The sequence below is a fragment of the Galeopterus variegatus genome, unplaced genomic scaffold (assembly GCF_000696425.1).
Source record: "Galeopterus variegatus unplaced genomic scaffold, G_variegatus-3.0.2 Scaffold1687, whole genome shotgun sequence".
NCBI classification, from domain to species: Eukaryota; Metazoa; Chordata; class Mammalia; order Dermoptera; family Cynocephalidae; genus Galeopterus; species Galeopterus variegatus.
Genome location: NW_007727798.1, coordinates 210,600 through 236,926, shown reverse-complemented (window position 1 = coordinate 236,926; position 26,327 = coordinate 210,600). Strand labels below are relative to the sequence as shown.

At 36.2% G+C, this 26,327-nt stretch overlaps 1 long non-coding RNA gene across 4 annotated transcripts in view; it reads right to left on the bottom strand.

Annotated features, from left to right (window-relative positions):
* Positions 1 to 6,141: 6,141 nt before the first annotated feature.
* LOC103595118 overlaps positions 6,142 to 26,327 on the bottom strand; it is a 38,247-nt gene continuing 18,061 nt past the window's right edge. For 2 of the 4 annotated variants that reach the window (XR_550912.1, XR_550909.1), the window contains exons 4-6: positions 19,467 to 19,511; positions 18,818 to 19,008; positions 17,595 to 17,970 (exon numbers count right to left, since the gene is read on the bottom strand). This is a non-coding gene — a long non-coding RNA (uncharacterized LOC103595118). Of the gene's footprint in view, positions 6,757 to 17,594; positions 17,971 to 18,817; positions 19,009 to 19,466; positions 19,512 to 23,439; positions 23,519 to 26,327 lie in introns of those variants that run through there. The other 2 variants (XR_550910.1, XR_550911.1) reach the window with 2 other exon arrangements.

Here is a 26,327-nt window from a genome sequence, read left to right as displayed (position 1 = left end):
TGTCCACAAAATTTGTGTTCAGATTTTTCTAATTCATCTTTAGAGCTCTTTATGCATTAAGGATGTTAATCTTTGCGTGTTAAATTTATTTCTTATCAAATGACTAAATTCAATTTGTAATGTTTTCCTTCATTTGTATGTTGAGAAAATAATTTTCTATCTAAACATTAAAAAAGAATATAAGGTCCATGTGGGATCTTTTTTGTTCACTGACACATATCCCAAGCACCTATTGTTTACCATATAGAATGTGTTCAATAAATATCTAAATTCATCTGTTAAATAAATAGATAAATAAAAATAATCTTAATGTTTAAAAAGTAAGGAAATATTCTAAAACAATCACAGTCCAAATGAGAGAGTTCTATGCATTCATATCTAAGGAAGGAAAATGTTCCTGTTAAGAGCCACCTAAAAACGTTATCAATACACACGAAAGAAACATAGCAATAACCTGAGTGGTTCTGCATATGCTTTTATTATTGTGCTATGCTTTTTTTCAAATTTTTGAAAATAGCTATGCCTTTTATAATTTTTTTATATATAATATACTAGGGAAAAAGAAAATGATTCTTTGCAATCCTGAGTGATAGATATAGATCTGAACTTATTCCTCCCTAAAGAAACTGACTAAAGGCCCTCCAAGAATATGGAGAGAATAGTGAGGAAAAAAGGAAACAAAACAATAAATGTTCAGGGAGTGAATATCAATTTTACACAACATATTACATTAAAAATAATAGCTAGAAGAAAAACACATTTTAAAATCACATGAAACTATTTTACTCAGTGTGACTGTTTAATTTTAATCAAGGAGGAAAAGAATAGGCAGTGATGCCAAAGATATCACATCTATAATAACAGAACATTTTTGGCAATTTTTGGACAGCCAGTGTTAATATTGATATGGCTGACATAATTCCAGTGGATCAAAGTTATATCTTAATACTTCAAAATCAACTGCAAAATTTCTATTGCAAACGTTAAAAAATTCTTTAATATACAGTTTACCATGACCAAGTTAATTAGCTTAATTAAATGTGGAAACAATTAACAAAAGCATTACATGCATGTTCTAGAGCAGCATTATCCATTATATAGCAGAAAAACAAAATGTGGTATGTAAACAAAATGTGGCATATACATAGAACAAAATATTATTCAACCACAAAAAAGAATGAAGTTCTGACATAAGCTATAACATGTATGAACCTTAAGGACATTATGCTAAGTGAAATAAGCCAAACACAAAAGGACAAATACCATATGAATCCAATTATATGAGGTATCTAGAAAAGGCAAATTCATAGAGACTGAAAGTAAAATAGAGGTTACCAAGGGCCGGGGAAAGGAAGAATGGGACAAATGTACTATACTGATGTAAGATGTTTAAAAAAAGGGTAACTGGGTGTGGGGCATATATGGAAACTCTCTGTATTATCTTTGTAACTTTTCTGTAAATCAAAAACTGTTATGAAACAAAATCTTTATTTAAAAAAAATAACAAAGAGAATGATGTCAACCAAGACTCCCCAAGTTTTACCCTATAAATAATTTAACAAACACTTTGATCTTTCTATGTGCTAAAATTTAGATTTATTATAAATTCAATAACGCAAATTGAATCAAGTTTATAATATCCTTGTGAGACCTCTGGTGTGCAAGGAAAATTTCGGAAAACCTGTTCTGTGATATAGTGCTAAAATACAGGTTAAATAGTCCCGACTCTTGTATATTTTGAAGAAAATTACTTAAGCACTACAGTATAAATGAAAACATTTTTGTAAGGGCAATTGGGAGGAACTTTAATAAATAAAAACTGTTCACATTTTTACCAGCTTTTCCAAGGATGCCATCATATAGAAATCTTACAGAAATACTCACACAAGGATGCGAAAGTTTTCACTGCACTATTATTTGTGAAAGGGACAGTCTAAAGTGAACTGTTAAATAAATTATGTTACATAAATTATAGTATCCATGAATTTTCATTTCAAACTAAAAGCCAAGTATTCTGATGCACAGTCCAGAATCACATGTTAGATGCTAAAATTGATGCTATTAAGAACATAAAATTGAATGACTTCTGTATAAAAAAGGGTCCATGCAAAGACACACGGCAAGGCAAAGGGCTCTATTATGATGGCTATGACACATCCCATAAAATTATTTATCACTTAACCAAGAACACAAGCAATGTGCCACAGGCATGTAAGAAAGCTTAAGATCATGAGATATCATCTAGTACTGTTTCTCGTATAGTTCTATTATGCTTTTTTTTGTTTGAGTCTATGATTTTTTTTTCTTAGCACATATAGTATAGGCATATTCCATTGCTATATTTTTTCATAAGCTTTTAATGGCCTCATTAAGAAAGCTTAAGATCATGAGATATCATCTAGTACTGTTTCTCGTATAGTTCTATTATGCTACATGCACTCTGATTAAAATCCCCTGGCAAATTAATTTTAACATTTAAGTTTTTCTGTTGCAGAAGTCCACATATTTATATACGGCATGTGACACCTTTATGAGACAGCTGGAAGAAATATATCTATATAATAGCAGTAGGGAAAAACAAAAATCCCAAGGAGAATAGACACAGAATAGAATGATAAAAACATTCAAGATGGAAACTACTAAACTGTTGAAGGAGGGAAATCAAGAGCTATGAAGATGAATAGTCATTGACTCAAGTATTATTAAAATAGAACCAAAAAATTTAGAGTATATGGAATAGCGTCACATAAATGAATCTAAATGTGACAGGCAGCAAATGGGCATAACAAATAGTAACATTTATAATACTCGTATAACCAAAATAATTACATAGTCACAGGAAAATACAGTTAATGACACAAATCAGTGAATCCAGAAGTAGGCCCAAATAAATGAGAATTTAGTATTTGATAGATATAATTTTAAATGAGTGTTCAAAAGATGGATTTTTCATCTGCATCCAGCCCAGCAATGACCAAGCCACTGTTGGAAGCCCCTTGGTCACCCCTGTTGGAATGAGGTGGGTGTCACAGTCCTTGACTGTATGCCGCGCTCCTTCCTCCTCCTCCCACACTATTTTCCTTCCCTTTGCTCTTTCCCCCCCAACAGCCCTGCAACATCTTAGAATGTAAAAAAAATAATATAATTTTTTTAAAAAAAGATGGGTTTTTAATAAACAGTATTCGAACAACAGGTTAGCCACTTAAAATCAAATGTGAAATCAGTATATGGCTGCTGACATAAAAATGAGATCCAAATGGAACAATGATTTGAAAATAATTAAATAATAAAAGTACTACAAACTTCAATCTGTAGAGCTGCTCATGTGCTATTTTCTTCCTTTGACTTACTAATATGGGTATGCTATATTCACAGGTTTCCTAAAATCAAACCATCCTTGCATGGTTGGTATGAACAATACTTACTTGTGTATTAGTCATGAATTTGCTCCTGAATTCTTGTCATCAAGTTTTTATTTGGTTATTTGCTTATATATCACCATCAAAAATGGGTCTACAGACTTATTATTCAGTTATCAAGCTACTTTTTCTACAAATATCCTGACTTTATAACAAGACTATTGTCTTATGCAGAGACTATCCCTGGAAGGTTATATGTGAATTTAATAATAGTACTTCTATCTGGGAAGGAGGAAGAAAGACTAAGGACTAGGAAACTGGGGGTGGAAAGGAGACTTTTAACTAGATCAACTTTAGTACAAATTGAATTTTATACTATTTATCATTTTCATGTATTACTGTTTTTGAAAAAACATAATCTGTGAGTGACAGTAAAACTGGAACATTTTCAAAGGGCAATCTAATAAATCAAAATTTTTTAATGTGCATACTCTAATCATAAATTTATCATACAGATTTACTACTGCAAGTACTCAAAAAGTAACACACAGGATACATAAAAATATAAATGAATGTGTAACAAATTGTTTGCATTTAGGAGATGATACATATGGTATTATATACATGGGAAGAAATCCATTATTAATTTTTATTCAACATTTACTGGGCACCTACTATGTGTCAGGTACAGTTGTTAAGAGTTGGAACCACTGCATTTTACAAGGACAAAAATCCTTTGTCAACAAGGACACAAACCCTTGTCCTTTTGGAATTTATATATTGGCAGCAGCAACCAAATCACTATCAGGCTAACAATCAATCATGGAGTGTAGAAAACCATACCAATGCAAAATGACAGACCACATTATCCCAACCTAACCCTGGCCCCAAGTGTTAATGTTTAGTGGATGCCTCAAAATTCTAAAATATACCTTTGAATTCCATGACTATGGAAGAAACTCATTGGTTTTAAGAGGTTCATATACTCATACGATGTACTGAAAGTGGGGATGTCTATACCCTACATTACAGCAATTTAATTTCATGCCCAGGGTGCAATGTTTATATAATATGATATACCAATTGTTCGATCCCAGGGACTGACAGACGTGTAGTCCCTTTAAAAAAAAAAAAAAAAAAAAAAAAAAGGCCGGTAAGGGGATCTGAACCCTTGATTTGGTGTTGTCAGCACCACGCTCTCCCAAGTGAGCCATGGGCCGGCCCGACATGTAGTCTCTTAACATGGAAAATAATGGATCCAAAAGTATCAAATTACCAACTGTAGATCAGTCACTAAAATTACTATAAGATATACTGATCCCGTGAGATAGCTATATTTGGTTTAATGCCAGAGGGACCATTCTAGGTCAAAGGAACCCCCAAGCAGAACTGACGTTAGACACTTAACATCACTGAACAGATTTTTAGGTTTCTACAAATTGAAAATAATCTGGAAATTACTCCAGGCTGCCAAGGTATCATGATTCCATGAGAAAAGAATGAACAACAGTCAGCGACTTAGCATGGAGTAAAAAGGGACAATACTTTCTCTAGGGAGTGCATTCATGATAAAAATAATTCCTAACCCAGAATTATAATAATTTTAGCAGTAACACCCACTGCACAAAATTAAGGTCCCTTGAAACCTCTAATATTTGGAATTTAAGCCTTAAATATATTATTTGGTGGAGATATATGTATATAGTGGTAAGTCCACTGTAACAATACCAAGTCCTCCAGAGAAGATCTACCAATGTTAGCCCAGTTATTTGGCCCCAAAACTTTGGTGATAAAATTCCCCTAGGGCCCAAATGTTGCAAAGTCCTCCTCTCCCTTCCTATTTGGCTTCACGTCATCTATGCTGTTAAATTACCTTCCTACATACCCTGCACGTATTTAACTATTATATTTTCCTTAACTTATTGATCTTTCTGAGAAAACCTAGCAACTACTGCATGCATAATTGTTTGTCCAGTATTCGTGGCATACGAGGCATTTATTATTTAAATGAATAAAAATAAAATAATAAAATTAAAAAATAAATTAAATAAAAAGCTAATCAAAGGGAATAAATGAGTGAGAACAGCTATGGTTATTTAAAAAAAATACCACCTCATATTAAAGCATAGTTTAAATCAACAGTAATAATACCAGTGTGTTAAAAAAACTGCCAGATCAATGAACACAACACACCTTAGAAATATACACTATTATATAAAATATTTTAAAATGAAAGGTGTATTTTATAGTAGGTAATATATTCACGTATTTCAAAAATCTAAATCTAAAAAATACAGCTGGCCAGCTGGCTCAGTTGGTTCGAGCATGGCCTTCTAATACCAAACTCAAGGGTTCAGTTCCCAGTACTGGCTACTCTCTACCCCCTCCCCCCCCCCCCCAAATAAAAAGTTAAGTTGGATAAAATCTAAAAAATATATAGAAATGCCACTGAATTGCAAACTTAAAATAAAAAGGAAAAACAAGACATCTGAGTCTTTCAAACATATCAAATTTGCTAGCAAAAAAAACCCTGTATATACAAAATTCTTATTCCATACCCTGGATATACCTGCCCCATTCTCCTACCACCTGCAGGTAACCACTTTTAATCTCAATGTTATTTTTTTAAAACATAAGTGAGCATGTATATTTAACCCATTTTCTTCTACAAAAGAAAACTTGTTATATACGAGGGTACTTCAAAACGTTCATGGAAAAAGAGAATTAAAAGATATGAATCTTTCCATGAACTTTTTGAAGATACCTCGTATATATACTACCTTTACACACCTAACTTTTGTCACTTAATATATCCTTGAAATTTTCTTTCATTGCATAGACTGCTTCCTCATCCATTTTTACAACATTCTAGTATCCCATTGTGGGAATGCACAAGTTTATCCAGTCCATTATTAACCGACCCCTGGGTTGTTTCCAGTCTCTTGCTATTATATAACATTCTGCAATGTTACATATGCAATTTGTCTCCCATTTACAATAAAGGCAACTATAATTTTGATAAATTTCTCTAAAGCACTCTTCCTAAGTATCATATTGTTTTGCACTCTAACTTTCTATAAGTGTCAGTTTTCCCAATCCTTCCAGCAAAGTTCTCAAATATTAACCTTCTGCAGATTTTGCATTTCTCTTTATAAGTGAGCTTGAGCATTCTTTCACATGTTTAAATGCCATTTGTTTTTCTGTCTGTTCATGCCTGTTGCTCATCTAGGGTCTTTTGATTTTCTTTACTTGTTAGAAGCATTTTATCCATTAATATGTGTTGCAAATATTTTTTCGGATATCTCATTTCTCTTCTGACTTCATGCAGTGCTTTTTGCCATGAACTATTTCATTTTATGTAGCTGCACTTATGAATCTTATTTTATGGCTCCTATGTCTGAAGACAGAAAGATAAAGGTGTGTTTACAAATCAGTTAGCAAAAGATGGGTTCATTAACAAAAGAAATATATAATTAGCCAATTTGGACAGAGAAAAGAGTAAATGTTTTTCACTTAAATCCAATTAATTAAGAATTTAAAGACTTTAGAAGACTAAGAAAAAAATATTAAGCAAATATATTGATTTGGTCTCAGAGTTCAGAATTCTTTTCTAAAAATATATCCAAAATCAAACATTCATTTAAACATGTTAAACTCAATTAAATTTTATGTCGTGATGTTTATCAACCTTTTATTTTAGGAATTCTCCTTTAGGTATTAGGAAAAGGACTGATGCTTAACATCCTTAATATTTTAAAGCACTCTTTAAAGAGAAACATTTTAATGGTTTAGAAATACTTTCCATTGTCCTCCCTTGACTCCTAAGGGAAACTTCTCTGTCTTCACTTCTCTGTCTTCTGAGTGCAAGACCACTACTCTCAATTCCTAACTGCCCAGCTGACTAGCCTAGGAAAGAGCCAATCAGGCTGAAAATTCATAAGAACTCAAGTCTTAAGTATACATAACCAGGTAAGAACTAGAACTGGACCTTTAAGGATTCATGAGAAAGCAGAAACTAGGAGTAAGCAGAAGCTGTAGGGTAGAGAAGGGCACAGAAAGCCAAAGGAGAGAGCAAATCAATCAGAGGCAAGGTGATGATACAGCAGAAATGCAGAGTACACACGTCCAAGACAAGAAACGTAGAGAGGGTTTCTCCAGAGGCCATGATTTCCTGATGGTTTTCTAGTTCTCCATTCCTCAGAGGCACAGCTACATGCCAGTTCCTTTGGTGGGTTTCCAGTAAAATCATCCCTTGTAGCCTTGCAAATTATAACCCCCTCATTTAATCTATCGTTTGTGCTCCTCACAACAAAAACCTTACTAAAACCAGAGGCAAAACATAAAAATGTATCTGAGGTATAATGAAGAATAAATCTGGTCTTCGTTTCCTGCTCCTGGCACAGAGCTTCAGAGAAGGCTGGAATTTCCTGAGTAATGGGAGTGTCTTTTGTCATTCATAAGGGCCCCCCACTTTTGGACCACACCTGAGTTTATACTGAGGAGGTGACTCGGGATAGTTTCAGGAGAGGGCTGGCCATGCCACAAAGACCAAGCATATGATGAGGGGGTTGGAAGTTTCAGCCCTATCCTGAGACCTCCATGGAGAGGAGAAGGGGCTTGAGACTGAACTTTATGATGAGGCCAATAATGTAACCTGACCCCAATAAACTCTGGACACCCAGAGCTTGAGGAGCTTCCTGTTGGGTTAACTGTGCCAGGTAGTTAGTGTTAACTCTAAGTAGTTTGTGTCAGAATTAAATTGAATTGCAGGATACCCAGTAGGTGTCAGAGAATTGGTGTCAGAACAGTATCCATAAATCATTGTTCACCTACCAACTAACTAAATTAGTTTTTTCAACCGTAGTACATTTTCACTAAGCAAAAAAAATTTTTTTAATTAAAACATGCCAGAATAATTACTTATGTAAACCTATCTCAAAAGATAATCAACACGAACAGTTTGGTGTATAATACTTCAACATTTTTAACTTTACTAGGAAAATACATAGAAGAGGTTATTACAATTACTTCGATTTTTGATAAGTGGGGAAAATACTATTACCTGAATCAATTTATGCCCAGATACCACAGTCAATCTGTGTTTTTAAATCCTGTCAAATGGAGAGGCCTGTTATTTTAAACTAACTTTCAGTATTCTAATTCTTACCATCTTTTTTTCTTTTTTCTTGGCAGCTGGCGAGTTCAGGCAACCAAGCCCTCAGCCTTGTTGTTACAAGGCCACGCTCTAACCAACTGAGGTAACCAGCTAGCCCCCAGTATTCTAATTAAATTGATGAGAAACCATACAATAAAAATGTAATATCCCCTTGGACTTCTTTCTTAAAGAATAGTTCCTTGAATGTCAATTTCCAAATAAACTGTGGGAAAAGAATGACACCGAAATTTTAAAATTAACATACTTCTCTCAGTTAACTATTTGCAATAGTATCAGGAGAACAAACGGAAGCAAAAAAAAAAAAAAAAAAAAAAAAAAAAAAAAAAAAAAAAAAAAAAAAAAAAAAAAAAAAAAAAAAAAAAAAAAAAAAAAAAAAAAAAAAAAAAAAAAAAAAAAAAAAAAAAAAAAAAAAAAAAAAAAAAAAAAAAGCTAATGTGTCTAAGATTTTGTTAAACATCCTTTACAAATAAGCTTAGGTCATTCTCTTTGACCTAACCTGAAGGGTTCCCGAGATGTTTTAGTATGCCCCAAACACAACAGGAATCATATATTTAAACTCTTACTAAACTGGCCCACCTCTTCCCTTAAATAGGGTCCGAATGTGATCAATTATAGAATGCTCTAATTTTGATCTATTGTTATACATTCAACCGAAGTGCACAGAAAAGGGTTAACATAGCAGGCCTAAAACTACTATCCTCAGGAAGACCTACTTTCAAGGTTGGCCCTTGGCTGGCATGTGGGAACTTGACCAGTAAGCAGGTCCCTACACTGACAGAAAACTTTCTCTAATTGGTAAGAGTGGTTTACTGTGCCTAGATTGTTTGTACAAATAAAGGTTGATCATGTTGAACACCTGCTTTCCTTCTAGGAGTCCAGATTTTGGTACGTGCTAAGCAAAAGGTGCCTCTGTGACTAGACCATGGTAAAAACCTTGGTTAATGAGTCTCTAAAGGGTTTCTCTGGTAGAAATGTGGCACACAAATTGCCAAATTTTTACTGTTAGGAGAATGTGCTCTGTTTGACATTTATGAGAGGGAGAGAGCATAAGGAAGCCTGCACGGGAGTTCCTCTGGACTCCACCTTGTCTTTTTCCCTTATGCTAGCTTTAGAAAGGCTGTGTAGGTTTATTATGTTGCTGTAATAAGTCTTAGCTGCTCTACATATTTTTCAATTACCAATACTTCATGAAATCTACTCTACTTGGATGACTATAAGGAGTTTAAAATCCTTCTGTAGCCCACTGTAGCTGAGTCCCGTGATCTAGTGACACCCAACACACCATCTATTTTTTGATATTAAGTTACCAAATCATAGAAGCAACTCTTCTTTCCCTCCAAGTTTCAAAATGCATTTTCACAACTACAATTAAATATTATACATATTTACGTTATAAAAATTAGATGTTTCTGATTATAATTCTCCTTACAGACCCACAGCTTAGTAATTACTTCTGACTTAGAACAAAATGCATTTTCCTAGCTAGGCAGGTCATTCTTTTTGGAGAGGGTACCTTTCTCCTAAAAAAAGGTACATTGGTATTTCCCAAATTTGTTTCCTAATCTCATTCCCAGTGAGACATTTTTCTTCTTCAGTGATGCGGAAGTTCATTTTACATATTAAGCTAAAATATATTTTATGTCCTGCTTTCAGTTAATGCCATTACTATCAAGTTCCAGGCTAATAAAAACAGGCACTCATATTTTTCAATTACCAATACTTCATGCAATCTACTCTACTTGGATAACTACAAGGAGTTTAAAATTCTTCCACGGCCACTGTAGCTAACTGCATAGACTTGACCTCCAGCAACCATGCCTCAGGACCAAGATAAAGCATATATATGTTGCTCTCCCTAAATTGATAAAGTTCATTCTCTAGGTACAATTAGAAAATAAGTGAGATTCTCTTAACAAAACTATAGCCATTGATTTTTATTATCATATTCTCTTCTCTAAAACCACCAAATGCATATTTATGGTCATGCCTGCTGCTAGAATACATCCGCGCTACCGTTATTTTTGTTATACTTTTGCTGTGAGTATAAACCATGATTCAGAGTCCTGAGAGAATTCACTGCAGCTTCTATGACTAAAAATTATGTTTGGCAAGGAAACGATCAGTCAACAGTACAAAGATAAATTACAAGGACATTCATCACAGCTGACATATAAAGTGAAGGTAAATAATCTTCAATGTGCCAATTTCTTTGCTACAAGAAATATACCCATCAAAGTAACCAGAATACTTCTTTCTACATGAAGAGTATATTCATTTCCTGTAGCCAAATTATAATCATAAAATTGCTTAATAAGCACAGAACCAGAACAGATGACATAATTAGATAAAATAAATGCTCAACAACGTCAAAGATAGACTGAAATTCAAGAAGTCTATATACCAAAAGTTTAACAGTGGTATTAGTTAAGTGATAGGATTATAGCTTATCTTGACAATATTTATATCCTCCTGTGTTACCTGAATTGTTTATAAATATCTCTTTATAACCAGGAAAAATACCATTCCCATTTTGAAATAAGCTAGGAAAAATACTAGTTATTAAAATTAATAGAAAAAAATCTAATTTATTATGACCACATGTAGCTTAAAATACCTAAGGAATAACATACAAAGTATTAGTGATGTACATAACAAAAATTACAATTATTAGGAAGAAACAAAAAGATGTGAACACACGTCTCTAGAAGGGGAAATGTTGCAAACATGTTAATTCTGACCAAATGAATTTATAAATTGGGGCTGGCTGGTTAGCTCGGTTGGTTAGAGCACGGTGTTGGTAACACCAAGGTCAAGGGTTCGGACATCCATACTGGCCAGCCACCAAAAATATAAAAATAAACTGAATGCTAATACAATAATATCCCCAGTGAATTTCTTTTAGGCAAAGCAGAATTTTACAAAGTAATTTTAAATTCAAGTTAATGATGAAATAGAGAACAGTAGCAAAAAAATATTGAAAAAGAATAAACAAGAAGGTTTACTATATAAACAAGGACAGAATAGACCAGGGGTCAGCAAACTACAGCCAGTGGGCCAAATTTAGCTGTTGCCAGGTTTTGATGAACATGGCTACACCCATTCATTTATGAATTGCCCACAGTTGATTCTCCAAGCTGAATAGTTGCAACAGAGACTATATGGCCCAAAAGTATAAAATATTTACTATCTGGACATTTACAGAAAATGTTTGCCAACCATTGCAATAGACACTTCAATTATGCTGTCATATCCACAGATTCTTCTAAGGGAGGTACTACAATCCCTGGGTACCACAAGTAAGCAGAAGCTCAAAGATAGGGAAATAGAGCTCGAGGAAGCTAGTTAATTGCAAAAGAAGCACGAACAGTGGCAAGGAGCTTTAAAAATACTGATGCCCCAGGCCACTCCAGACCAATTAAAATCACAATATCTGGGTTTGGATTATTTGAAAAGCTCCCCAGTTGGTTCTCAGTGGTAGAGAACTACTGAGGTAGGATAAACAGCAAATGCAGACTGGCTGAGTGATGTCAATGGTGTAGCATGAGAGTAATGAGCTCAAAATACCTGTTGTTAAGTGCCCTGAGCTGTTTGGGTTCAGTTCCCATACTAAATAGTGTTCTATGTTCAGATTTTCATTAAATCCCCATCTTCCACATTGTTCCACATGTTTACATATAATAAACTTCTATTAATCTGGTAGCTTGACTAATTCTTCATTTCTTGAAACCAAAAGAGCCAAATTAGTATAGAAATTTGTATCGGATGTACAGTTGCATGAAACAGATCCTCAGCAGAAATATGAACTTTTAAAATTTGGGGTGGGACTGTGTTAGGAAAGAACTCAAGATTAAAAATTATTTTGTGCTTATGCAGCACCTCTGTGGATAAGTGTGCTTATCTACCAGGGCCCCCAGAAGTCAGCCCAGTTAATAATCAGCTTCTGTAATCCTGCTTAGATAGCTGCTCAAGTCACATGAATCCAGAGAAACTGAAACCAGCAACTGCCTGCTTAAGATATATGCTTAGAAACTGAAACTTAAAGAGCTCACCCAACCCGCCTATAAAAAGCCTTGTGAGACTTGGGTCAGGGACCCAGATTTTCAGAGCAGGAGCTCATCTCCCAGATTTTCAGAGCAGGAGCTCATCTGAGGGCCCACTACCGTAATAAACTTCTGACTCTCCAACTCTCTGAGTGTTTGCCGCTTTCTTGCCAAATCCGTTCCATAACAACTGGAGTAAAAATCATACATAATCCTCTCCACATACCACGATGAAATGTCTTTTAGAATTCCAGGTTATGTTGTGGCAAAGCCACTAATTATACAATTGCCTTTGGAACTCATACACACAATCATTTAAGGTGAAGCTCTGAGGCAACTGGTAGTGGCTGTATTTTGCTTATTTTAAGCAAAGCAGGGTTTGACAGTTGTTTCTCTTCTGACAATGATGTGCAAATTCTAGCATTATTTTGTGTCTACTATAGCTAGACATGGTGTTCAGTTACATTCCAACATGAATGGAATAATATGGGTTAGCTCCCAAGTTTGACAATCACTGGACTCAACACGTTGTTTCAAGTTCCTACCAAACATACACATACTTACTTCTAACGAGGACTGCCCTGTCTATTGTCCCAGCTGTGTAGCACTAGCATAGCCCTTAACAACCAGGTTTTGTTTCACATTATCCAGTATTAATCCTCTTCACTGAGCACAGCTGATGGGACCAATCCATACACTGCCAGTAGCCTATGACATGTCTAAGCATGAAAACTACTGCACAAATAAAGATAAGCTAGGCCAATTAGATTGTCCCTTTTTGGAATTTGAGTAGAAAAACAGTGAGCTCTAGGTAATTAGCACTGAAAATTGAAGCTGAATGCCTCACCAAAGACAGGGTAATGGCAAAGGCGGTCATGAGGAAGCAAATCTATGAGGAAGAATGCCACAGACTGAATGTTTGCATCTCCCCCACCAAATTCCTATATTGAAATCTAATCCCCAATGTGATGGTATTTGGAAGTTGTCTTTGTAAGGAGATGAGGTCATGAGGGCAGAGCCCTCTTGAATAGGATTACTGTCCTTATAAAAGGAACCCCTGACAACTCCCTCACCCCTTCCGCCATGTGAGAACACAGCAAAAACACAGCTATCTATAAAGGAAGAGGGCCTTCGCAAGACACCAAATCTGTCAGCATCTTGGGTTTCCTAGACTCCAGAACTATGAGAAGTAAATTTCTGTTGTTTATAAGCCACCCAGTCTACGGTAGTTTGTTATAGCAGCCCCAATAGACTAAAACAAAGATTATTGAGAAAAAAATGTAGATGATAAAGCAGGAGAATAGAAAGAAGAGCTGAACGAAGTCAATGGCAGAGCAGAAAGGGTCCACAAATTCCACATGGTTAAGTCCCTAGAGCCAGCACAGATACTGTTCCAAGCCACACTGTTCTTAAAATTCCTATGAAATCCCCATCTTCTTTAACTGTTGTATGTGTATTTGTACAAGAAACACCTAGTGCTTAAGCTAAGCTTGTGTCTTGTTTCTTAAAACCAGAAATCCTATGTAATTTAGAAAATGATACAGAGTTGGGCTGCATGAACAGAACTTGAGCAGGAATGTAAAATATTTAGATCTTGTTATTACTTTGTAGTGGGACAGCGAGCAAATACCCTGCCACAACCCAGGCTAGAATACTAAGAGCAAAGTTATTGTCGCAGTACCACAATACAAAAGTATACAAAAATACCCTTGCTGGATAAAAAGGATAAGTTATGGCACAATCACTACAACAAAAAAAATCCAAGTGGCCAAGGAATAAAAGATCACAGATAGGTGGGAGCTTCTGAAACTGGCAGGTAAATTTCTAAAGTGGCCTCATGACATTACTTCAGACTATGGCGTCTGGCTATAACTTAGTTCCTCTTGAACATTTCTGCTTCAGTAAGAGTTGGAACAGTAATAGACAGAAGCACCTTCAAAATGAATATGTAAGATGAGGGGTATATGTGGTTAGTGGTAAAGATGTAGAAATGCAGTATGAACACAGTCCCGTCTAAGGTAAACTACCCCACCCATAGTTCTGGAGAACATAGTTCTAGGAAGCAGTCCTAGACAGCAATGATTTCTAGCATACGACCTGCCCTGTCATCACAGGAGAATGTACCAGGTGTGGGACACACTACCCAAGTGCTATGTTACTGCAAGAATGACTATCCAAGCAGGGACGTGTTAAGCCACTGAAATTCTTCCACTGGAATAAAGTCTGTGAAATGCAAAAAAAGTGAGGCCCGTAGCAGAGGGTTGAACCTTAAAGAACAGAATTGAAAAACATGAGATACAGTCAAGGACACTGGGGCAATAAGCAATGTTTAGTTACGAGTAATTGAAAATGTATGAGGAAACAGAATGCAAACAAAGCTAAGAGGTGTTGGGGCCCAGAAAGTGATACCCCAAAATGAAGGCCTCACAAACAGCCTCTAAAGCAAAGATTTCCTCTGACCTTCTCCTGCTCTCCTGTCCTCAGCTTCATTCTTCCCTGAGACATGCCATAGAAAATAGATTCTCTCTTCCACAAGGCAGATCATAGACAAACTCTAATCTTCCCCCATGCCTCTCTGTGTAGAAGCTGGCTATAAAGAAATTCTCTGATCTACCTTGTCTGACTGTAGGTCCTGAGATCCCCATTCGAGACAGGATCCTGCCCTACATCTGGGAAGATGAATGCTATACAGAGAGACCATGAAGAATCTGAATAGACAGGCCTTGCTGGGTTGCCTGGTTCAGTCTCATAGCATCAGATCACACTTTTCTTATCCACTCACATTTCTACAAGGCTGTGCCTGCTTCATAGAACCTAAGCATAAACATGGACAGTTTTCCCTATATCTTTGGGTCTTTATTCTGAAGGCTCCCATTGTCACACAAAACTATGATATAATAAAATTTGTTATGCCTTTTCTTCACATTAATCTGTGTTTATCAGGTGATTTTCAAAAAACCTTCAGGGGGTTGAAAGGGATGTCTTCCCTTGGTCCCTACAGAGATAAACTAAAGCTTGAATGGACAATGACAAAGACAGTGAAGCACAGAGGAATGAAGACCTGTTACAGGTGGTAGGCTGGATGAAATACAAACCCTTAGCCTATCCTTGGGTGGTCCAAATTGCTTGGCTGGCACAAGAGAAGTCCATTTCTTGACAATATAAAGAGCCTACAATACCAGAAACTGCAAACAGGATTTCAGCCACAAATGAAACTCACCAAGAGTTCGAGTTCTCAGGAATTGGCTAAAGCCTCACTGTAGGGAGTAAGGAAATGAGATTCCCCCACCTCCCCATGAGAATAGAATGATAATAACCTCTATGCACCCAAGACAAAGCTGCTAATTAGGCACTTAAAGCTATCAAAGATGCAGCTGTTGCAACAGACGAACTTCAAGTTTTTTGTTAACAGCCAGGTAGTAAATATTTTAGGCTTTCCAGGCCATATGTTCTCTGTCCCAATTATTCCACTCTGCTACTGTAGCATGAAAGTAGCCATACACAACACATATGTGAATGAGTGTGGCTGTGTTCCAATGAAACTTTATGGACAATCAAATTTTAATTTCTTATACTTCTCACATGTCATGAAATGTTATAATCTTTTTGATTTTTTTCAACCATTAAAAAATATAAACACCATTCCTTGTTCACAGGAATTGGCAAGCAGTGGGCCAGACCTGGCCCGTGGGCACATTTGCTGAACCCTGGCATACAGAATTGGAAGGCTGCATCAAAGATGGTTATGCACCTTTTTTTTTCTTTGAAGATTCTATATTTTAAGATACCGAAGGATATTCTGATGACTGTGTAGCTGCCTATTTAATGATATATTCTTGCTCTATTTTTTGCAATCTTAACCATTTGAAGTGTACAGTTCAGTAGTATTAAGTATATTCACACTGTTGTGCAACCAATCTCTGGAACTTTTTCAACTTGCAAAATTGAAATTCTATCTCTAGTAAACAACTCCCCATTTCCCCATTCCTCCACCCCTAGCAACCACCATTCTTCTATTTCTATGAATTTGGGTCATGTACCTTTTGAAGCTACCACATACCATCATTTGGGGACACAAGTGCTACACAGCAGTTTGTGTTACTATCTTGAACGGCAGCAGTAAATTTACTAGGGATTTTATACATGAGAGTCATAACATGTAATGGTGCTTCAGGTTAAAAATATTAAGAAATATTTATCTGCCTGGTAACCACATAGTAAAATACACCTGTCACATCAGTCTTGGTGTCTGCCACACAAACACTCAGTCTCTTCTAAGGAAAATAGAATTGGACAAAATTCCTACTCAATATATAGCCATAGAAAATACTGTTTTCTTTCATATGGCATCAAATCAAAGGACAAACTTATAATATGACTTAAAGTGAAAGGCTCTTGCCAAAAAAGACATGAGCTGAACAAAGGAGATTCTCCAGTTCTCAGGAATTTGAATTGTAGAACAAAGAATCAGGTAAACATCAGCAAAAGCTGAAGCTGAAAGAAGGTGTCCTAAAATAAAGAGAGAGAGATGAGGGAAGCTCAAACTGTCTAGAAGCAGAAACTGTATGTATAAACAAGTAAGAAAGTAGAATAAAATAATAAAAGACTTTTAAAACAATGAAACACTGTCAGTAGCAGAGCTCTAGAACCATGATTCTTACCCAGATGGCACAATCAATGGGCAGTGTTGTGAAAATCTGTGGGGATACTTTTAGTTGTCATGACTGGGGTTACTACTGACATTTAGTGGAAAGCAGCCAGGGATAAAAGGTATTCTGCAATGTAGCAGACAGTCCCTCAAAACAAATAACTGAAATATAACACCAGACTCACTACAAATACAAATTAGTACTTTGGTGCATAATAATGAAAACTTTGACATGAAGTGATGCAAACAGCTCAGTAACTCAGGATCTTGTTAGGAAAATGAATTCAAACAGAATAGGAACATTGGCATAAGATTTCAATACTGTGCCAAATTACAAATCTAGCTGAAAAACTGAGTCCAATACCAGCTAATGTTTTCTGTAAAACCAACAAATTTATTTGCAAATAAGAGACACTTTTTAAGAGAGGATGGAGAACTGATGAGGTTCTTAAAGCTTCCTTAAATCTCTTACTATTCTCAAGGATTGGTCAACCAGCTCTTAATAGATTCTTGTGAAATACCAGATTGCCTAATTGCCAAATGTATAGCATCACAACCCCTCCCCTTACTTGACCTAGCCTAAGTAGGTTTCTATTGCTTATAAACAAATTCCAAACATAACTGTTTTTAGATCACACAACAATATGTGGCATATTTAGAACTAGAATGAGTTTTTAGTAGAGAACACTGAGAATGTCATCCACGGGACAAAATGGAGTCGGCCCTCGATATACGCAGGTTCCGCATCTACAGATTCAACAACCACAGATGAAAAATAGTCAAAAAAATAAAAATAAAAAATAACAGTACCATGACTAAAAGAAAAATACAGAGTATTTTTCTACTACTATTTACATAGCATTTACATTGTGTTAGGTATTATAAGTGTTACATTGTGCTAGGTATTATAAGTAATCTAGAGATGATTTAAACTATACAGGAGGATGTGCATAGGCTATACACAAATACTTAGCTATTTTATATCAGGGAATTGAGGATCCAGCATCCATGGATTTTGGCATTGTGGGAAGGAGGACTGGAACCAATCCCCTGTGGATACTGAGGGACAACTGTACTAATAATCATTATCTGCCTTTGCCTCTGAATTCTTGGGAATTCAAAGGCAAGGTTTAGGCTGCCACAGTTAATTTCAAAAAGACAAAGAAATGTAAGCCACAAGCTCAAAATGTCTTAAGTGGCTAGGCAGGTAATATAAAAAAGTAAAACAGGCTAATATACAACGTAGTAAAGTAGAGAGCAGAAGGCCCGTCTTTAAAATGAGCCTACCACTATTTGGTCTCAGGGGAAATTAGAATCCATCTTTCGTTATTTCAGGAGAAAGTAAAAATCTAAATTTTTACATAAAATCTTTTAATTTTAAAATATTCACTGATTAAAAAAGTACTGTGTGAGTCAAAGGAGACCTGCCTACAGGAGGAGTCTCATCCAGAGGATGCCAGTCTGCTCACAATGTCTCACTCAATGTCTTATAAAGTTGTTTAATCCACAGTGAGAAATACAATTACATTGAACCAAAGACACACTTACATACAAACATACGGGTGAGACAAAAATTTCACAAAATAATACTTACCCTTTGCCAGATGGAGGCTAGTATTTTCCTGTTTTCTTATCTATATTCCGTCTTAATCTAGTCTTTTCTAATTTATTCCATTCTGGTTTATACAACTGCATTCAAAACTGTGGGCCAGTTTTAAACACTGCCCAAGGGAAACAGCCACGCCCCTGGCCAAGTTGGACAGGTAGTGCTACATACCATGTTTCCTATCATAAGGGAAAAAGGTAACATTACAAATAAGCCAAAATTATGAAGAGGCAGAAGCTATAAAGTTATAAAAGCATTTATAAATGTATTTTGTTGTCCTGAAGCATTTAAAAAAAATTGAAGCCAATCAGGCTCCTTGAAGAGAATTGGAAATCCTGGCAATCCTATGCCCAGATTTCCACTGGGCGACAATCAGCAGGAGCCAAGTACTAACAGCTTTCCCCTCTGGATGAATTGTGCACGCTCTAGTTGACCACAATCCCAAACACTCCCTACTATCCTCTTAGAAGCGTCAGCTGTCCTTTACCATCCTATTTGCACTTTTGTTTATATTTCAGAGTAGAGAAATCTTTATTCTAATGTCTCTATGAAAAATGGATAAACAAAAGCAAAGCCAAAATGGCAGCATTCGCATTTCAACAAAAAAAAAAGAGAATGAATACCAGAACCATCTTACACATTTACAGCATCTGGCTCCTGCAGGCATTTGCAACTGCAACTTCTGAAACAAAGGATGGAGAAATCTGTTGTTAATAGATACATTAGAAGCTATAAGAAATAAGCAGAGTAAAAGCAGCAGAGACTGACTATAATCATAACATTAATTGCAGAATACAATAGTGAAGATCCACAAACTGCTGCTATTGGTATATAAATGTCTAACAAAACTAGGATACAACAGGCCTAGTAAATTTGTGTTCTCAGAAATTATTCCAGTCAGCTATCAAAGGTAATCAGTTAGCAAAGGGAACTGAAGCTGAAAGAATACACAGCAAGCCAACACAAATCAGAGGTGAGGCCATAAGGACTATAAATAAGCAAAACTTATAAGGAAGGTGAAGCCATAAGCAAGCAGAACCTATGAATAAGCTAAAAATATGAAGTGGAGAAAAAACAAAGTGGATGGGCAAGACAACATCTAATGGAAGGAATTATAAGACACAAAAGATAAGCAGAGGGACAGAGCAGCTCAAGCACTAAATGGTATAACCCTAACGTGAAGGTGAATAAACTCCTGCTGCTGAGTTTCCTAGAGCTTCTCAGGACCCAGTCCCCATTCCAAAGAGGTATAACCATATTAAGGTCCCCTATATTTGGAATTCCATGTGATCCCAGTTGCCATTATCTCCCCACAGATGGCCTGCCAATAACCTGTCATTATGTGAGCCCACCTAAGAACTGTTTCTAGCAATCGTAAGTGCCCAACCAATAGTAAGAAGCAGAACAGTCCCTCCAGAGGAATGCAGCTTAGGGAACTGGCTACTTGTGGATAATCCTTTGTTCTGAAGATGTGCAAACCAGTTTGTGATTATCACAGAACTTACAACTTATACCCACTAGAAGGTAAGTTTGAGAGAAACTTGGTACATGCTGCAGTCAAACAGCTTCAGAGAACTAAATCACACAGAATAAAATAAACATGTCATAGTGTCACCCATGCCCAAAATCTTTATAAAGGAAAACTGTACTATAAACAAGCCTGGCTAAGAAAGCATTCTTATGACCAACTATCCCTCCTCCGAATCCATAGCTGATCACACCAAGGGTAAGTAAAGATCAGACCCAAGGGCAGACATCCATAAGCTGGTCAACATGTCATGACATGAAAGCCTTCCACAAATAAGGATGAGGTGAGAATATAAGATTCAACTTACAATTGGGAATAAAAGAGGAACAGAAACTCAGCAGCTGAAGTGAATGGATACATGATGAAAAGAACACACCACAGCCTATGTAAGAATCATGAAAGATATAAGGTCAACTTGTGCATAAGCACATAAATCAGATTCTATAAATAAGCAGAAACTATATATCAGCAATAGCATAAAGAATAGAAGATGAGAAAACCAGTTAGTATGAGGAAGAGAATCAAGGATATAAGGAGAAGAGGGTTGCATAGTTATCTGTGAGACTGTCAAGTTCCAAAGATGGTCAGGTATGATGCTTCCAGATGCTCTGTGACTGGGTTGCCTTCCAGTTTTGGAGCAACTAAATGAGTCTAAATATACTTATAATAGCTGGATTACGTTAGGCTAAAGCAATTTTGGATTATACACAGGGAAAGACATTTGCACATAGCAATTGATAGGGGAAAATGTCCTAGACATGCCAAATACCAACTACTACCCCTACAGTTTCAAGAAACAACCCACAGGGAATCAGATTCTCAATTTAATGACAACCGGGTAGCATGGAGAGCAACAAGAGTTAAAGCAGATAGCCTAGAGAGAGAAAGATGAGGTAGAATGAAGCCCACACCTACAGAGGTTATAAAAACTCATGTGATGGGCCGACCCCGTGGTGCACTCGAGAGAGTGTGGCGCTGGGAGCGCAGCGACGCTCCCACCGCAGGTTCGGATCCTATATAGGAATGGCAGGTGCGCTCACTGGCTGAGCGCGGTGCAGGCAACACCGCACCAAGGGTTGCGATCCCCTTACCAGTCACGAAAAAGACAAAAAAACAAACAAACAAACAAAAAAAAACTCATGTGATGAGTGAGAAAAAAGCATAAGTATTCAGTAGCCAGGAGGTAAAGAGGGCAGTATGAGGAAAGCAGTCTGTTGCAGAAGCAAGATGACATGCATAGAGAACCAGAGAGAAGCTGAATCACATTAACGATACCACACTAGAGTCGAGTTCTGTAAACTTCTTAAAATTGATCCAAATGAGCCTGTTTCTTGCACTGAAATCTAGATTGCAAGGACCAGATCCTCAAAAGGAATGTAGCTATTTGGAATTGGTTATAATGAAGCAACAAGGTAGACAGCCATGCAAATCACTTTCAAATCCCAGCACATGATACTAGTGACATGCAAAGCATCCAGTTTAGCTACCAGCCATGCTCTCAGAAACCTAAAATTGTGAAATATGAAAACAGGTAGTCAGTAGCAAAGACTGGAGGTGAAAAAAGCACTCTAAGAGGTTATAAGGAGGACCAGAGGCATGAACAAGGGGAAGCACACTATGACTAAGTAGAAACTATGAGAGCAAAAGGTATAAGAGCAAAATGTCATAAAGCAGGTGTTGGCAAACTACAGCCTACTGCCTTTTTTGTAAATACAGTTTTGTTGGAACACAGCCACATTTATTCATGTATGTACTGTCTATGACTGCTTTCATACAATGGCAGAAACCATATGGTCCACAAAGCCTGAAATATTTACTATCAGGCCCTTTATAGGAAAAGTTTGCCAACCCCTGTCACAGAGGAAAGCATAAGCCAGTGGTAGCAAAACTGAGAAGACACACAGAGAAATGGGCTAAGAGAATATTTAAGTCATGTTTAAAAGCAGAGCACTGAAGAAAAGATTCTGAAACTCCTTCTGCTGAGATCCCCACAAATACCCTTACTACAAACCCCCAAACCTTGAATGTGCTGGATATTTAGAAAAATTAGTTACATACCACATTCCAAAGAGATTCCCCAATGAGAAAGATTTGTATTATGAAACAATAGTAACAAAGCATAAACATGAACTATAAGAAAATATATTTACCTTCATATTATAAATTGAAAGTGGAAAATAAACCACAAATAAAGATATTTGAGCTACATATAAATTAATCATTTATAGGGCAAATATCTGCAACCCATGATAGATTAAAAATCAGTGTGAAAAAGAAACTCAAAAAATAAGACCCAAGAAAGATTTCTATCTGTTCTCTCATTGTGAAACTAAAATATCAAAGACCATTTTTCACCTTTGCAACTGTTGGATTTTTTAAAAATCTTAATATAGTGTATTGGTGAGGATGTGAAAAATGAGCATTCTCATGCACTACTAGAGGGATTGTACACTTTACCTAACCTTAGGAAATAAACATGAATACATGCAAAAATTTATCTACACAGATGTTCACTATAGCATTATTTACACACAATTAAAAGGGCAGTTACTGAAACAAGGTTCCAAATATGATACAAATTAAATTTTTACACTCATGCAGTGGTATATTATGTGCCGATATTTAAATTTTATTTATTTATTTATTTGGCTGGGTACAGGGATCTGAACCCTTGACCTTAGTGTTATAACATATGTGCCAATTTTTAAAAGTTATTATTAAAACATATTTAATTGCATGGGATATGTTTGAGATCTGCTCAGTTTAAAAGAGAAGGCAACAAAAGATTTCATTAATGACCCAAATATCAACAACTGACAAAGACTGACATCTCCCCAAAAGAACTCACTTTTAAACACAGAAAGTAAATAGTAATAAATCAAATAAAATAGAAAATAAAATTTAAAATAGCAAATTTAGCAAACACAATTCAAAATCCTTGAAAAGTAGCAATTTTCTTCCAGAAATGCAATGCAAGTTCGTTTCATTATTAGGAAAACTATTAAATATAACAAATACAAAAACCAAACAAAGAAACAAAAAAAACCCAAAGTATTTACTTTCATTTTCAATAATCACTTACCTGACTGAGTAAGATACCTTGGTTCCTTTGTCCAGATCACCTTTTGAGATACTAGTGGAAGGATTAATTCCTCCTAATCCTGAAAGCCAAATTTAGGGTTTGACATAAATTACCAAAACCACAGCCCCTACCTTGACTGTTAGGACAGTGATTATATCCAAAGTAACCTCTGTATTGGATTCACTTATGAGCCTAAATAAAGTAGCAGACATGTGCTAATAAAGAAGGTAAATATCAGAGGTGATAACATAAGATAACAACAACTAACATAAATATAAGGACAACTTCACTTCTAAGCCATGCAAAGAAAGACTCATGGAGAGGAAGAGGTTCCTCTATTGGGATGAAGACTATATAGCATTCTACCAGTCATATAAGGCACAGATCACAAGAGACTTCCCAGTGCTGATTCAAGTACTGTGGAATATACTAAAAAGCATATGTACATCACAGAGCCTGGTTTTCCAAAGCCTTGCAGTTTCAAATATTGACCTTGCAAGGACAGGAAATTTTCCTCAGGCTATAAGTCTCTGGTGTGAGATAAAGATTTGTGGCACAGCAAGGTTGTTGGCTCAAAGACAGATTAGTTACTGATTGTTATGTAAAGATACTGAGAACCACATGCACTCTCCAACTCTAATAGACATTCAGGCCTGGGGTCCTAGGCAATGAGCCAAGGGCCGCAGCCCACTCCACCCAGAAGCAGGCAAGAGAGCACAGCAAAAATACCACTTCTGCATGGGTGGCCCACCACAGCCAGCGCCACAGCCATAGCTACTGAAAAAGTGGCTTGACATCACAGCAGCAGCCACTGCCACCATGCAGGCAGCCCACTAGACACCTGACTGCATTTACACAAGGACAGTCACCAGCAGAGACCAGAAAAAGAGGACGTCTCTCTCCTCAAAGCCCACTCCAGAATAATAGAAGAAGCAACTGCTCTACCAGATAACCAGACATCAATGTAGAGATACTAGAAATATGTAAACCCAAGAAAATATGACACCACCAAAAGAATACAGTAATTCTCAAATACCAGACCCTATAGAGCAGGAAACCATCGAAATGACTGAAAAGGAATTCTAGAAACAATCTTAAAGAAACTCACTGAGACAGGAGAAGACTCAGACAACATAATGAAATGAGAAAAAAATTCAGGATATGAAGGAGGAAATTTACAAAGAGATTAATACCTTAAAAAAAGAATGTAGCAGAACTCATGGAACTGATTCACTTAGCAAAATAAAAAAACACAACCAATAGCTTAAGCAGCAGGCTAGAACAAGCAGAAGAAAGAATTTCTGATCTTGAAGATAGTCTTTTTGAAATAACCCAGGCAGACAAAAATAAAAAGGAAAAAAGGATTTTAAAAAATAAAGAAAATCTAAGAGAGCTAGCAGACCTTAAGTGCACAAACATTCAAATCATGGTTGTTCCAAAAGGGGAAGAAAAAAGAAAAAGCATGGAAAACCTATCCAACAAAGTAATAATAGGAAACTTCACAGTTATGAGGAGAGACATGGACCTTCAGATCCAGGAGGCTCAAAGATCCCCAAACAGATTCAACCCAAAAAGATCCTCTGAGACACATTATAGTCAAACTGACAAAGCTCAAAGACAGAGAGAATCTTACAAGATTCAAGAAAAAAGCATTAAGTCACTTATAAGGGAGCCCCTATGAGATAAACAGCAGACTTCTCAACAGAAACTCTGCAGGCCAGAAGAAAACGGGACGATATATTCAAAACACTAAAAGAAAAAAACTGCCAGCCCAAACTACTACATAGCCAGCAAAGCTATCCTTCAGAAATGAGGGGAAAATAGTGTATTTTCCAGACAAACAAAAGCTGTGGGAGTTCACCACCACACCACCAGCCCTACAAGAAATCCTCAAGGGAGTCCTGCATCTGGAATCTGAAACTAGCGATAAACACTACCAGGAATACACAAGAAAGAACGAAACCCACTGGTAGAACAAAAATACAAACAAGAAAGAGAAAGAAACTAAATCTTACCACCACAAAAAGCCATAGTAATAATGTAATAATGCACCTGCTTTATTTCTGATTTTAGTAATTTCAGTCTTCTTTTTTTCTTGGTCAGTCTAGATAAAGGCTTGCAAATTTTGTTGATCTTTTTAAAGAATCAACTTTTGGTTTTGCTTATTTTCATTATTGTTTTTTAATTCCCTATTTCATATATTTCTGTTGTACTCTTTGTTATTTCCTACTTATATTTGCTTTTGGTATTTGCTTTTGGTTTAATTTGCTCTACTTTTCTATTTTTTAAGGTAGAAGTTTACATTACTGATTTGAGATTTTTCTTATTTTTTAACATAGGTGTTTACAAGTATAAATTTTCCTGTAAGCACTGCATGAGCCCTGTATCCTATAAATTTTGATGCTGCACTTTGATCTTTATCTCAAAGTACTCTCTATTTTCTCTGTGATTTTTCTTTTTGCCCACCGTTTATTTAGGAGAGTATTGTTTAATTTCCACACATTTGTGAGTTTTCTAAGTTTCCTTCTGTTATTGTGGTCACAGAACATATTTTCTATGATCTTAGTCTAAAAAATAAAAAAAGGAAAAATTTAAACAAATGAAATGTTCATAGAAAGATTTCCATTTTCTTTCAATTCTATTTTTCCATAAACTTCTTGAAGTGCCCTGTGTTTATATTGTTTTATGGATTTTTTTTTTCCTTTTTGTCTTTTTTTCGTGTCCGGCAACGGATTGCAACCCTCAGTGTCACGCCCGTACCGGACCGGGGACCGGCAACGGGATCGCAAACCTCGGTGCTGCACCCGCACCTCGCTCAGCCAGTGAGCGGGAACCGGTCTGTATGTGGGATCCGAACCCTCGGCGGTGGCGTTATCAGCACCGCACTC